At 42.6% G+C, this 12,299-nt stretch overlaps 1 protein-coding gene across 7 annotated transcripts in view; it reads left to right on the top strand.

Annotated features, from left to right (window-relative positions):
* Nucleotides 1-216: 216 nt before the first annotated feature.
* CALD1 (caldesmon 1) overlaps nt 217-12,299 on the top strand; it is a 182,832-nt gene continuing 170,749 nt past the window's right edge. For 4 of the 7 annotated variants that reach the window (XM_081243805.1, XM_081243806.1, XM_081243801.1 and 1 more), the window contains exon 1: nt 217-356. The gene's annotated coding sequence lies outside the window, so the exon portion shown is untranslated. The remainder of the gene's footprint in view (nt 357-12,299) is intronic. The other 3 variants (XM_081243807.1, XM_081243808.1, XM_081243802.1) reach the window with 2 other exon arrangements.

The raw sequence follows: 12,299 nt of genomic DNA on the forward strand, positions 1-12,299 counted from the left end.
TCAGAGCTTTTTAGGTCTTGGTTTTTCTGATGAGTGATTTCCTGAGCATGCCTAGGGAATGACAGGCATCTCCACAGGCAGGCTGCATCCACCTCGGCTGGGGTGTCGTCATTGGCTGCCTATTAGAAAAACTACAGGACAATGCATACCACCGATGCCGACTGTAAACATAGGGGATATGTGTTCACTTAGCATGGACTTCTGGGAGGGGCTAAGGAAGGGCGGTCTGGAGTTTTATTGAATAGAGCAGTGTGTATTAGGCTGCCTGCCTGCCTGCCCTCTTGCTGTGCTTCTGCTTAAAGAAATCAGTCCTTCCTTTCCGACTTAGTCCCTGGGAAGAAGTTTCAGCCTGAGAGGTAAGGCACAGAGGGCTTTCTTATAATCTCCTCCCGAGAGTATGGGGACTTTCTCCGGGTTTCAGTCAACATTCCTGGCCAAGGTAGCTGGAGATGCAAGATTGTAAACGCCAATAAACCATGCAAATTCTCAGAGCCAGACCGGGCTTTGCTGCCCTGCAGATGTTCCCGGAAGACAAACAGGATGAGATCTCAAGTTTTGTTCTTAGAGTTGGGACGAGAGGAGCGATTATATAGAGACTTATATTCAGGGACCACTGGCAACTTTGATAAGATAGCCTTTTGTTCAGGAGTGTCATGGGGGTTATACCTGATAGCCATAGGTCAGTGTCAGTAGCCGTTCTGTGCCTGTCTGCTCACACCAGCAGTCTCTCCTGCATCTTTTATTATCAGAGATTTAAAGAGGTTTTGCTTTAAAAAGAACAATCACTTTTTAGGTTGATGAGAAGCCAAAAAGTGATAATTTTTAACCAAAGTCATTTACATTTTATTCTGCTACCAGTGTTTTAAGACTAGACTTCTAGAGCGGCAAGGAAATAAGGTCAGAGCGGGGAAGAGCACTGGCATGTAGCACCGGCTGGGTTAATGTAACTGATCTGATATTTGCTGAGACAGAAGATGCCTCCCATGATCTGTTTCCTATAAAACCTAATAATGAGAGAATGCATGTGCTAGAGGGTGTGTTTTTAGAAATCGCATTTAACATCCGACCAAACTATTTCTTAAGAGATCTTATTTTCTGTTTGAAAGCATGCCTGAGTGTCACTAGAGAATTTGAAAAAGGTGTAGGTTGCAAGTGTGTTCTGAAAAGGGAGGAAACAGCCTTTCCTTTCAAGATAGTCCGACATATTGGGGCATCTTAAACAGTAGTACAAGGCAGCTAGTTGGTAGTAGCCTGGAATTACTTTTAGAGAGAGCTGATTGTAAAGGGTGGGGGAATTTTAGTGCTGTAGCAACGCATGGTCAAAAAAATGGGTGAGAACAAAGTACTTGGTATTCATGGATCCCTTCGATTAATAGGGCTATGCAGATGGACTTGTAAACTGAAATAGTAAAATCCTTCTGATGTGTTTGGCAAAACCAGACATGGATGTCTAGAACTTAAGTGAAGACTAGGTGGTATGTAGCAAGAAGGGCAAATCTGATCTTTTTAAAAAAATAAACCTGGATGTTAAAGGTTTCCAGCTCCAAATGACTGACTCAGTTTGATTTTATTCCATGGATAGAGGTGGTTTTGTGTTGCGATTCATTAATCTTCTCTCTTTGTATTTAAAAGTTTGGGGATAATTTTCTTGAGAATGCCTCCCTCTCCTTCTAGAAGTGATATATGAGTACAGAATTCCCTATGAATTTCTTTTCCTGGAACAGTTCTGAGTAAGTGTGAAAGAAAGGCTGCAGGCAAAAGCTATAGTTTGATTATTGTCCTTCCCTCAAAGAGATCAAGTTCCAAACTATTTTCACAGTGTTTTTAACGTCAATCAAAATATGGAGAGCCAGTTCTTTTTCAACTGTTCTCTAAGCCGTGTAGGGAATGCAATTTGGAAGGAAATCTATAATCTTGGGATTTGAGGATAAATTCCATTTTGAAACCAACATCTCCGAATCCCTGAGAGTTCAAACGTTGCTACCACCGCTCTCTCCCGTCCTCCTCGTGTGCTCTCTCACCCCCAACAACCAGAAAAACACATTTTTTCGAAATAATGCTTTAAATGTTCTACTCTACATAGTGATGGAACAAGGGGATTTGGATATTTTACTTTATGTAGGACTTTAGGCCACTCTTTGTGCTACTTTCCTCTTGTTGAATATTAGCTAGGACACATCTCCCCAAATAGGGAGGTAAACGGAGCACAGTGAAACCACGGTGCAAAAATTTTCATTTCATTAAAGTCATTCAATAAAGAGAAATACAATGGCAAAAGGCTGGAATAAAAAGTCACTAATAAAAAGTTGATCTTAGCACACACAAGGAATGTACTATGAATTGATCCATAGGTAACAGGCTGGGTTGTTTCCATTGTTCAAAACCAGAAGAATGCACAATTTAAATAATTAGGATCAAAAGATTGCTTTAAATAAATACACAATTCTTACATTAAAGTTAAGAGAAGGTTCAAACTGAAGTTTAAAGGATTTAAGTGAGATACATATAAGTATGCCCTGACAGTGAGGCTATTAGCAATTCTAACTGGCTCCTATGATTGGCCTGAGGATCTCCTGCTCTGGGGCAGATGGTATAGGGTGGTCCTGTGTTCAGCCATGGAAAGTTCCAGAGTCCAGCCTACATATTTTCTGTACTGATAAGTAAAATGTACCTTAGTAGGCCTTTTCTTAGAAACACATGTAGTTGTCTCCATTTGTCATTTTCATGGTAGGATGGTTACTAGTTAGTCATTCTTTAGCAAGACAAAAAAGCGACTTAGCCGTGGGCATGAGGAGGGATTAGCTGGTTGCCCACCTGCCTGCAGTCTATCACATGTCTCAGAAACGTGGTAGGGTGAGGCCCCGGTGGGAGACAGGGGAAAATGCTGACAAAGTGGTATGCAAATAGCATGATAGGACTAAGGAGGAGGTTAGAAAGATGCTGCCAAAGAATTTTCAGACTTTAAAAAAGAGTTTTCTGGGTAAATTCTCTCAAAGCCCCAAAATAGAACCATTTGCTCCTTACTGAAAGTCCTTCATCCATCAAGTTAATCCAGGTTTATTATTGGAGAGAGGCTTATAGGTTCTGAGTAGTTGGTTAATTTAAAGAGATACTTGTAGCTCTGGCTTCACTCAAGAGAGGTCAGTCCCAGTACTGGTTCCCCTATTTAAAAGGCCCAAACCTTTGAGGGGAGTCATCAACTCTTTGACCTCATCTGTAGAATGGGCATTCTAATGTTTCTCGCACCTCCCACAGTGGTTAAGATGTGTGAATGAGAGGAAGCTGCTCACCCCCTCTTCTCTATAGGCTATATACTCCACTGCCTGCAGTTTGAGTCCTCTGGACGTTATGCTCATTTTGGCTGGTATCTCCACTTCTTATCTATTTTCCCTAATTATCTGCTCCTTCCTTCCTCATATTTGAGGACCCTTGAGTGACACCTTTTAGATCCTACTTCTTTCTAAAACCCTGAACCCAGAGTTAGGGAATACTGGTCCACCCCAATGTTGTCTAAATTTTGGCTTTGGTAATCCGAGACCAGGAGGACACAGGTATCAGGAGGCCAATAAGACGGGTCGTCAATGGTGTAAGGCCGTATCCAGGAACCTGAAGATCTAGTTGAATGGAAGACCAGTGACAAGGTGCTGACAACAGAAAGGCCTTAGTAAATGAGGCAGCTTCTCTGCCTCCAGCCAAAAGCATGGAACTAATCCCAGCATGTCAGGCCTGGGCCTTGTAAGGAGGCTGAGGTAATCAGGAGCACCTGGCTGTGGTTCCTGTTGGTATTGAGACCAGACTGCTCCCTGGATCTGCCCTCTCGCCTCTGTTTGCCTCAGTCTTTAGTACCCCCACCTGGGTCCCCTGTAATTGACCCTGGGTGGCATCCCTCACTTCCCTCCCCCAGGCCTCCGCCTCTACCAGATTCTCTAGTTCTTCCACCCCCAGTCCAAACCGGGGGTTTTCCTGACCCAACACTGACAGCTTGCAGTGGCCTGGCTCTAGGATGAAGTCCAGACAAAAGCAGAAGGGTCAAGCCCGGATATGTTCGAGGCAGGGGAACGCCTCGTCACATTTTTAGGCCAAGGGAGAAAGGTTAGAGCGGACAGAGGAGATGGTAGAGCCTTTTCCGTGGTAAAGAGCCACTCTGCTTCTCACCCCCAACTCACAGCTGGCTGGTGGTGGGTGAGTGTTGTGAGCGGAGGGGAGAAGGAAAGGGTGACGGGGGGCTGTGAGGCAGAGGTGACGGGGCTGCCCGGTCAGCTGTTCTTCCCTGTGTTGTTGTTTTCCTCCTGGACATCTTCGAGAACCTGATAAAAACTCTAAGCCCTCAAGGTCCTTTGCGAACCCGCCTTTCTGACCGACCTGTGAGAAACCCTTGAGCCGGGGGAGGTCGGGGGTGGGGAGTGAGGTAAAGTCTTGATCCCCAGTGGAGACAAGGGTGGATGGGACCAAAACATGAGAGGAGGTGTCCTTTCTTGTTTCCCAGATTCTTTGGAAGGAAGACAGGAAGGTGTAAATACACACAAATATAGAAGGAGATTACCTCATATGGCCTCCATTTCAAAGAAAAGGAGATCATCTCTAGAGAAGCAGTTTTCTGTGGGGAGCTTAGGGACTGGAGAATTCAGGAATGGCTGCTGTTAAGTGTATGCTAAGAGCTTAATAAAAGGATTGCTAAACAGCAGTGAGGGAATGGCTGAAGGAAAATGAGTATTTGGGGGAATATTTTAGGTGAATAGGGTGTTCTTATTAAGCACTCATTTTAGTATATGGCTTTCCTTTTAAAAAATATATATGTACCAACAATGGCTAACTTGACGATAAATTACTTTTTAATCATTTCCTGAGGCTTCTAGCATTGTTTTGTGAATACGTGGATGAAAGCACTTGACTGTAAGGAAGTCATCTCACTTGGAGAAAGACATAGTAAGTAGGAACGTGTAATTAGTTCCTTTTACACCCACATGTAACATTCCCTCTCCCTTGTCTCAAGCTGGGGAACTAGGCAGATTTCACCTGAGTGCTAAAGAGGGGCAGGACCAGAGCAAGCCTGGAACCCCCAGCCAGGGACCCAAGGGCCAGAAATATCAAGGACTTTAGTTCCACTTGTGTCAGGAGGGTCTAAGCCAGAATGGACATAAAATACACCCATGGGCTAACATGTGAATCATAGCCAGGTAAGAAAAAGAGAAACAGCAAAAATCAGAAGTCAGGAGGTTAAAAGCCAAGAGCTTGCTTAGCAAGGTAGTGTACAGACAGGTATGGTGACATATGTGAAAGCTCTTGACACTGTGTTCGGAACAAATAGACCCTTCTATTAGTAAGCTTCAGTAGTTTGAGTAATGGCGCAGAACTATAAGATACATGTGGAATAATAAAGGGATGGAATCACAAGGAAATCCAAGAATAGAAGCCAAGATAGGACCAAAGTCCAAAGAGAATGGGGCTGGAATCAAGGTGGGTCAAAAAATCTCAGCAGAGGTCTCTGTGTTGCCATTAATGTAACTCAGCTGCAGCACATGTGGCTGCTGCTTTTTGTCGTTCTGCAGACTGGAAAATTCCTTCTGTGCTTCCTGGTTAAATTCTGAGAGAGGAAATCTGATTGGTTCAGCTAATAACTATTGTCTTTGGCAAATCCCTCAGCGGAGGGAGCATCAAGGGTTACTGGCATGCCTATGGATGAATTACCAGTGTGTCTGTCTGCAGTAGTCACCCCTGGGGGAAAAAAAGCCCAGTGGGCAATTCTAGTTAGAAGAGAAAGTTAGGCATGGAAAGCAAATTAGCTGAAATATCCGACAGCTATCAATAAATATCATTTGAATTTTTATGTGACTGAATTCCTAGAGAGGCAAACACCCACTGTCAGGGTCATACAGTTCCTGATTATCACTTTGGCATGGCCTGATGAACCGATCTTGAAGGCGTTGGCCTGGAAACTTGTACCACCGATAATTGAAAAGATAAGAATTACCCATTTTAGAAAGATTCTAAAGAAAAACACTTGAGTATTTTCATATGAGTCATAGGTGTGATATGGCTTCCCACAAAGTAAGGCAATCTTTAAAATTAAATATGTAATGACTTAATAATGTTAATAAATGAAAAGAACTACATCTCAATGTAAATCACAGTACTTAATAAGTTTAATGCATAAAAGCTAGGATACTCTCAATCAAGGACATTTCAGTTCTCGGCAACGTTTGCAATGTAATCTTTCAGTCACTGAACACATGTCTCAATGTCTATCAAGGGGAGTGAGAGAAGTTCTGGGCTGTTCTCCAGGGAAGTATTGACAAATATGCAAACGGGGGCGAGCATCAAAGGCCAGAGGTGGTCGAGAGAACAGAATATGAGGAACAGATAAGGGATCTGGAGCTGTTTATCCCAAAGGAAAGAAAATGTAGGGGCCACACGGATGTCTTTCAAACATTTGAAGAACTTTTACGTAGAGAGGGGAGAAGGCATTTGTGTTTCTCAAGACAGCAGAACTGAATACATAAGATTCATAGATTTTTTAAAGCTGTGCAGGGCCTTAGGAGTCATTTAGCCCAGGGAGTGCCAATAATTTTTCCTCTGTTTGCCAGCTTTAAACAATTGGTAGTGACCATCTGGAATACTGTGTTGAGAAGGATTCTGAGGCTGAGTTTAAACTCGCTGTGGGCAAAAAACGCTGTCATTGATAGTGACGTCTGTTGTGGAAGAAAAGGGCCATTGCTACTCAAGTACCATGTTTCATGTGATTGATAATGGTCTGTAGGTTCCTAACCTCTGCACCTTGGATCCCTGGGAGGCCACTAAATTATTGCAATAGGTAAACAAGTCCATATATGCAGCAAATGATTTTGACAAACTGAGTAAACAATGTGTGCTACTGTTTTTCTAATTATATAGATGCGTTACGATGACACAAATGTCAATTTATTTTAAATAGTTATTGAATTAATAGTAGCTTTTGGTATTGTGTTTTCTCAATCAGTGGACCTAAAACATGTAATTATATTGTGTGGGGGAAGTTTGGGGCAAGAAATTTGGGATCCTGAGAAGAAATTCTTAAAAAGAAAATGAACCGGTAATCTATTTTTCATTTTCCAGATGAGAAACTAAAGCTTAGCCACATCGAGTAAAATTATATACGTATTTGTAGGTTTCTTTGATTCATGTCAGTAAGATTCGTAAGGGCAGGAAACATTTATTTTTTTCATTAATATATACCTAGTGTCTGGCACATCACAGAAGCCCAGTAAATATCTGTTGAATGAAAGAACAAACCAAGTGACTTGCCCAAGGTCGCCCAGTTAATTAGTGGCAAAGGTGGTTCCAGAACACACATCTCCTGAGTCCCACACTGTTAACCTTTCAGTACACCAGATTGTTTCTCCTGATAGCACGAATGTGCCATTTTAACAGTTTACGGATTTGGATTGTACAATGCAGCCTGATTTGCTTATGATCCCGGAGATCTTAACCAGTGTCTTAATTGGAGTCAACTGTAGGGTTTTCTGAAAACATACATCCCTGAGACCCATCCACTGGGGTCCAGTTTGTGAAAACTCCCTGATGATTCTGCTAAAACATCCTGACTGAGAAACAGTTCTGTACATCTATGCTTAAAATAACTTATAGTAGGTGCAGGAGTCACTTATTCCTCAGAAGCCTAGTTGTTTAGTTTCAAATAATTTCTTTCTAAAAGTTACAGCTGTCTAGTCCAAATAATCAGTTTTGATGAAGAGTCCCTCCAGAAGCGCTAGAATATTTATCTGAAAATTCCTCCAGCTTCCAGTACTCTTGGTTTGGCTGCAAAGTTATCAACCCGGCAAGGTCAAGTTTTCTGATGAGATTTCCAGTGTTTGCTTTTGTAAAGCATTGAAAATGTGGCAAGAATAAAATTTCTCATGGTATTTCCACTTCCTGTTCCAGCCACCATTACTAAGTGAAATTTAGGCTTTGGGGGAGGGGTAAATTGAGGAAAAATTGTCTCTTTAAGTATTCCTGTCCTTAGGATGTTTTGAAGATTGGTTACTTTAGATATTTAACTTACCAAGAAAAACAGAAAATGTTTTTCTGTCTTCTCCACTTTGTGGTAAGGAATGTACAAATCCTTAGTGGGAACAGGGGAGAAGCTTCCTCCACTCCCACCGTTCATCTCCTCTGAGGCTGGGGCCTTAGGTGCTTCCCTGGGTGGCCCTTTCAGAAGCCTGTGAGCCCTAAGAGACAAGAGGCCTCAGGTTCATGGAAAGGGGGAATAATTTGCTTTTGCAGGACAGAAAATCCATCTCTAGGGTCTTCCTTTACTCAACAGTCAGGAGTTACATCCTCTGTATTGCGCAGAAGAATCTACCATATTCAGAGCACCGAGTACATAAATTATATTCACTAAGGATTGTAGGGCTAAAACTGTCTCTGCATGAGCAAACTGGTCCAATAAGAATGCCAGAATTCTTGCTATATTTGTACCGACGGTATTTGGTTTACAGAGCAGCGCTTCCACTGTGTACAGGAAAGCAGAGCTTTCTGGAAAAGAGCAGCTAAAAAGGAGTTAGATTAGGACCCACATCTGCATAATGACACAACAGTGACTCAGTCTCCTTTTCCCCTGAACTGTCTCCCTCTCCATGCTCCCTAAACAGTGGTGTGTGGAGCCAGCTCACACTAGCTCCCAAAAGCCAACTGTTACATTTTTAAGATTTTGAGAACTAGTTGTTACACACTGTCATTATTAAAAATTAAATTATATAGACTTTTGGTTAAATAAATTGTATCAAAACCATGGTAATAAATACTCAAAACTCATCCCTTCCTAATTATTTTACGTTTTACTATTATCTGTGCTCTCAAGGTTAGTTACATCTATTGTGTCCATATGATGCAAATACTACCAAATGCTGTGCAAGAGAACTTCTTCTCCCAGTTCTTCATTCACGGATGTCATGTTGGGAGCTTGAGATCAACCACGATGGAAGTATTGACACCCTGGAAATTAGCAAATGCTACAAATCAGACTCTCCTCACCTGCCAACCCCCAAGGCTTGTTATCAAACATTTACTAGCACACCCCTGACCCTAAGGTAGCAAGTCAGTAAAATTAGCCTCTACCCTGAAGAGCCAATCAGGATACCTTTGTTGTTTAGTTACATGCATATTCATAACGTATGCTTATGAATGCCTATTTATTTCTTCACTTGTTTATTATTTCCTATGCTCCTAGAACATAAGCACCATGAAATCAGAGACTTTGTCTGCGTTTTTCTGGTGCTGTGACTTGAGCCTAAAAAAGTGCCTTGACCCACATATAGTGGGTGTTTCATATGTGAGTTAAATGAGTAAAGGAATAAATGTCCATAATTTCTTCTTGATAAGAAAGCTGAAGCCAATATTCATGTTTGAATTCATTGATTCCTCTCTAATTGTATCAGTACTGAGTGCTTACAGCAGCGCCTGACACAGGCCAAGTAGCAAATCAAATAAATAATCTTCATAACAATCAGATTTACAGATGAGGAAACTGAGTTATAATCAGGCTAAGTAACACATCTAACGTCACACAGCTAGTAAGTGGCAGAGTCAGGATTCAAACCCAGATAATCTGGCTCCATAGTCCACGTACTCAACCACCGCACCGTGCTGCCTAATTACTCCATTTGATTTTGTGCGAGGCTCTGGGGGTATGACTTATTTGAGAACACACTTTGAAATCAGGAAGACTTGAGTTTGAATCTCAAATTTACCATTTTCTAGCCTGTTTCTCCACCTATAAAAAGGAGATAATTGTTCCTCCATTTTGTAGTTGTTATAAGGACTATAAATAGTACCCCTAAACTGCTTTGCACATGATAGGCACTAAGTTAAAAATCGTCAGCTATCAGCCGTGGCTTCCTGTGGGGGCTGTCTGTAGGCATGGGGCTCATTTTAGTCCCCATGCCCTTAGTCACCCAGTCTCCCCAGTTGCCTACTCTACCGCCATCATGTAGATGGAGCAAAAGGAGCCCCATGACATGAAGTCATGTCAAGTTCTCTAATGTCAGGTTCTCCGGGAAGTAGAACTAGGACCAATAGATACAGTTACAGGAAACCCTGTTTCAGGTCAGCATAAGCACTTTCTAAACTAGATCAGTCTCTGGAACTTGGACAACCCTGCTCTGCAGAGGCAGACAACCTCCACCATCCCTTTCAACCACAGAGTTTTCTCCCCTACCCTTATCATTGGATCTGTGCTGCTTTTATTATTTTTAGTAAATTTATTTGTTTATTTATTTATTTTTGGCTGCGTTGGGTCTTCATTGCTGAGCGCGGGCATTTTCTAGTTGTGGTGAGTGGGGGCTACTCTTCGTTGTGGTGCGCGAGCTTCTCATTGCGGTGGCTTCTCTTGTTGCAGAGCACGGGCTCTAGGTGCGCTGGCTTCAGTAGTTGTGGCACGAGGGCTCAGTAGTTGTGGCTCACGGGCTCTAGAGCGCAGGCTCAGTAGTTGTGGCACATGGGCTTAGTTGCTCCACAGCATGTGGGATCTTCCCGGCCCAGGGCTCCAACCCGTGTCCCCTGCATTGGCAGGTGGATTCTTAACCACTGCGCCACCAGGGAAGTCCCTGTGCTGCTTTTAATATTCCAAATCATCTTTATCTAGTATGGCTAAAGGGTTTTATTATTCCCGAGGCTGGGTTGTTTTATAGGTTTTCAGTATTTTAGACATGGAGTGAGAGAGGGAGAGAGGAAAGAAGAGAGAATGAGAGAGGGGAGAAGACTGAGACTTATCTAGGGAAAAACGTACTGAACTTAGGAGGGAGAGCAAATAGAAATGATTGATAGTTATCCCAAGCCTTTTAGGTTAGAGATGGTTGGGAAGGTAAGCTAACTCATTCAACTACCTTGCTGGCATACTTGTTAGATGACAAGCACTGTTCTGGTTGAAGGTAACTACCTCAGGGCAGTAAAGTAAATTATATAAGTTGCCCAAGGTCACACAACTGGCAAAGAACAGAGCTAAATTCAACACTGTTCCCTGACTCCAACCCTTTCCATTTCCCTACAGCTGTCTGTTCTGTGTCTGTCCTGGGGAGAGCGATGGAAACCAGAGCAGGAGGTTTCCATAACCAGTCATTATAATTTGTCAGAGAGCCACTCTGCAGTTCAAGTAGACAAGCACATTGTCTTTCCCTGCCGTATAAGGAAGTGGGGCTAAACACCATTGCTTTCACTACTGACTCAAGAGGTTATTCAAGTGGGGGTTCGACAGAATGAGAACCTAGGCCTATAGCAGCTTTTAAAAAGAAGAAAAGAAAAGAAACGTGCAGAAATATTTTTGTGTTTTCTTTTTCTGGGAGCAGAGATCGTTTAACAAGCAGGTTACACCCTTTTCTCTAACTCAGCTCAAGGAGAGATAGTCTGGAACTACGTACTGAAGGATTAAACCCTTTGTCCGAATACGGCAAGCCGTTTTGGTGTTTGATTATGTCAAATTTAGGTACTCAAAAGGCCAAGACAGAGCTGATTCTATGAGGATCATGTGGGAAGTCCTCCACTTCAGTGACTGACTAAAGAAGTTAGGATCTACTTCCGTGCCAGCCATTCTCAGGGTACTTATTAATAAGGCTCCACAGTTTAAGTTTGATCTTCCTGCCCCAAACTCAGAATATTTCCGTGATCACCCTTTGCCATACCAATCAGTCCTAGTGGAAATTTCAGACCACAGGCCCTATAACCAACTCCATGGAGGGAGAAACTGAGGCATGAGCGGTAGAAATTATTTCCTCAGGATCGTCCAGTCCCATTTTGCCTTAGGGAGTGCACATTCTTTCAGATACACCAAAGAAACATTACTTAGTCTTCTTAGGGAAGTGGAAAAGCTGTAATTAGTCTGGTCAGCTTCTTGTAACTCCCATCTGTGAGCAGACTGCATCTGGGATATTAGTTTCCTAGGACAGACTGCTGTAACAAAGTACCACAAACTAGGTGGCTTAAACAACGGAAACCTATTGTCTCACAGTTCTGGGGACTGGAAGTCCAACATCAAGGTGTCAGCAGGGTTGGTTCCTCCTGAGGTCTGTGAGGGAAGGATCTGTTCCAGGCCTCTCCCCTTGGCTTATAGATGGCCGTCTTCATGTTTACATACAGTCCTCTCTGTATGCAAATTTCTTCTTCTTATAAAGATACCAGTTGTATTGAATTAGGGCTCGCCCTAATGACCTCACTGTAAGTTGATTGCCTCTGTGAAGACCCTATTTCCAAAAAAGGTCACGTTCTGAGGTACTAGGAGTTAGGACTTCAACATAAGAATTTTGAGGGAGACAAGATTCAACCCCTAATAT

The sequence above is a fragment of the Mesoplodon bidens genome (genome assembly GCF_964165515.1).
Source record: "Mesoplodon bidens genome assembly, chromosome: 9".
NCBI lineage: Eukaryota > Metazoa > Chordata > Mammalia > Artiodactyla > Ziphiidae > Mesoplodon > Mesoplodon bidens.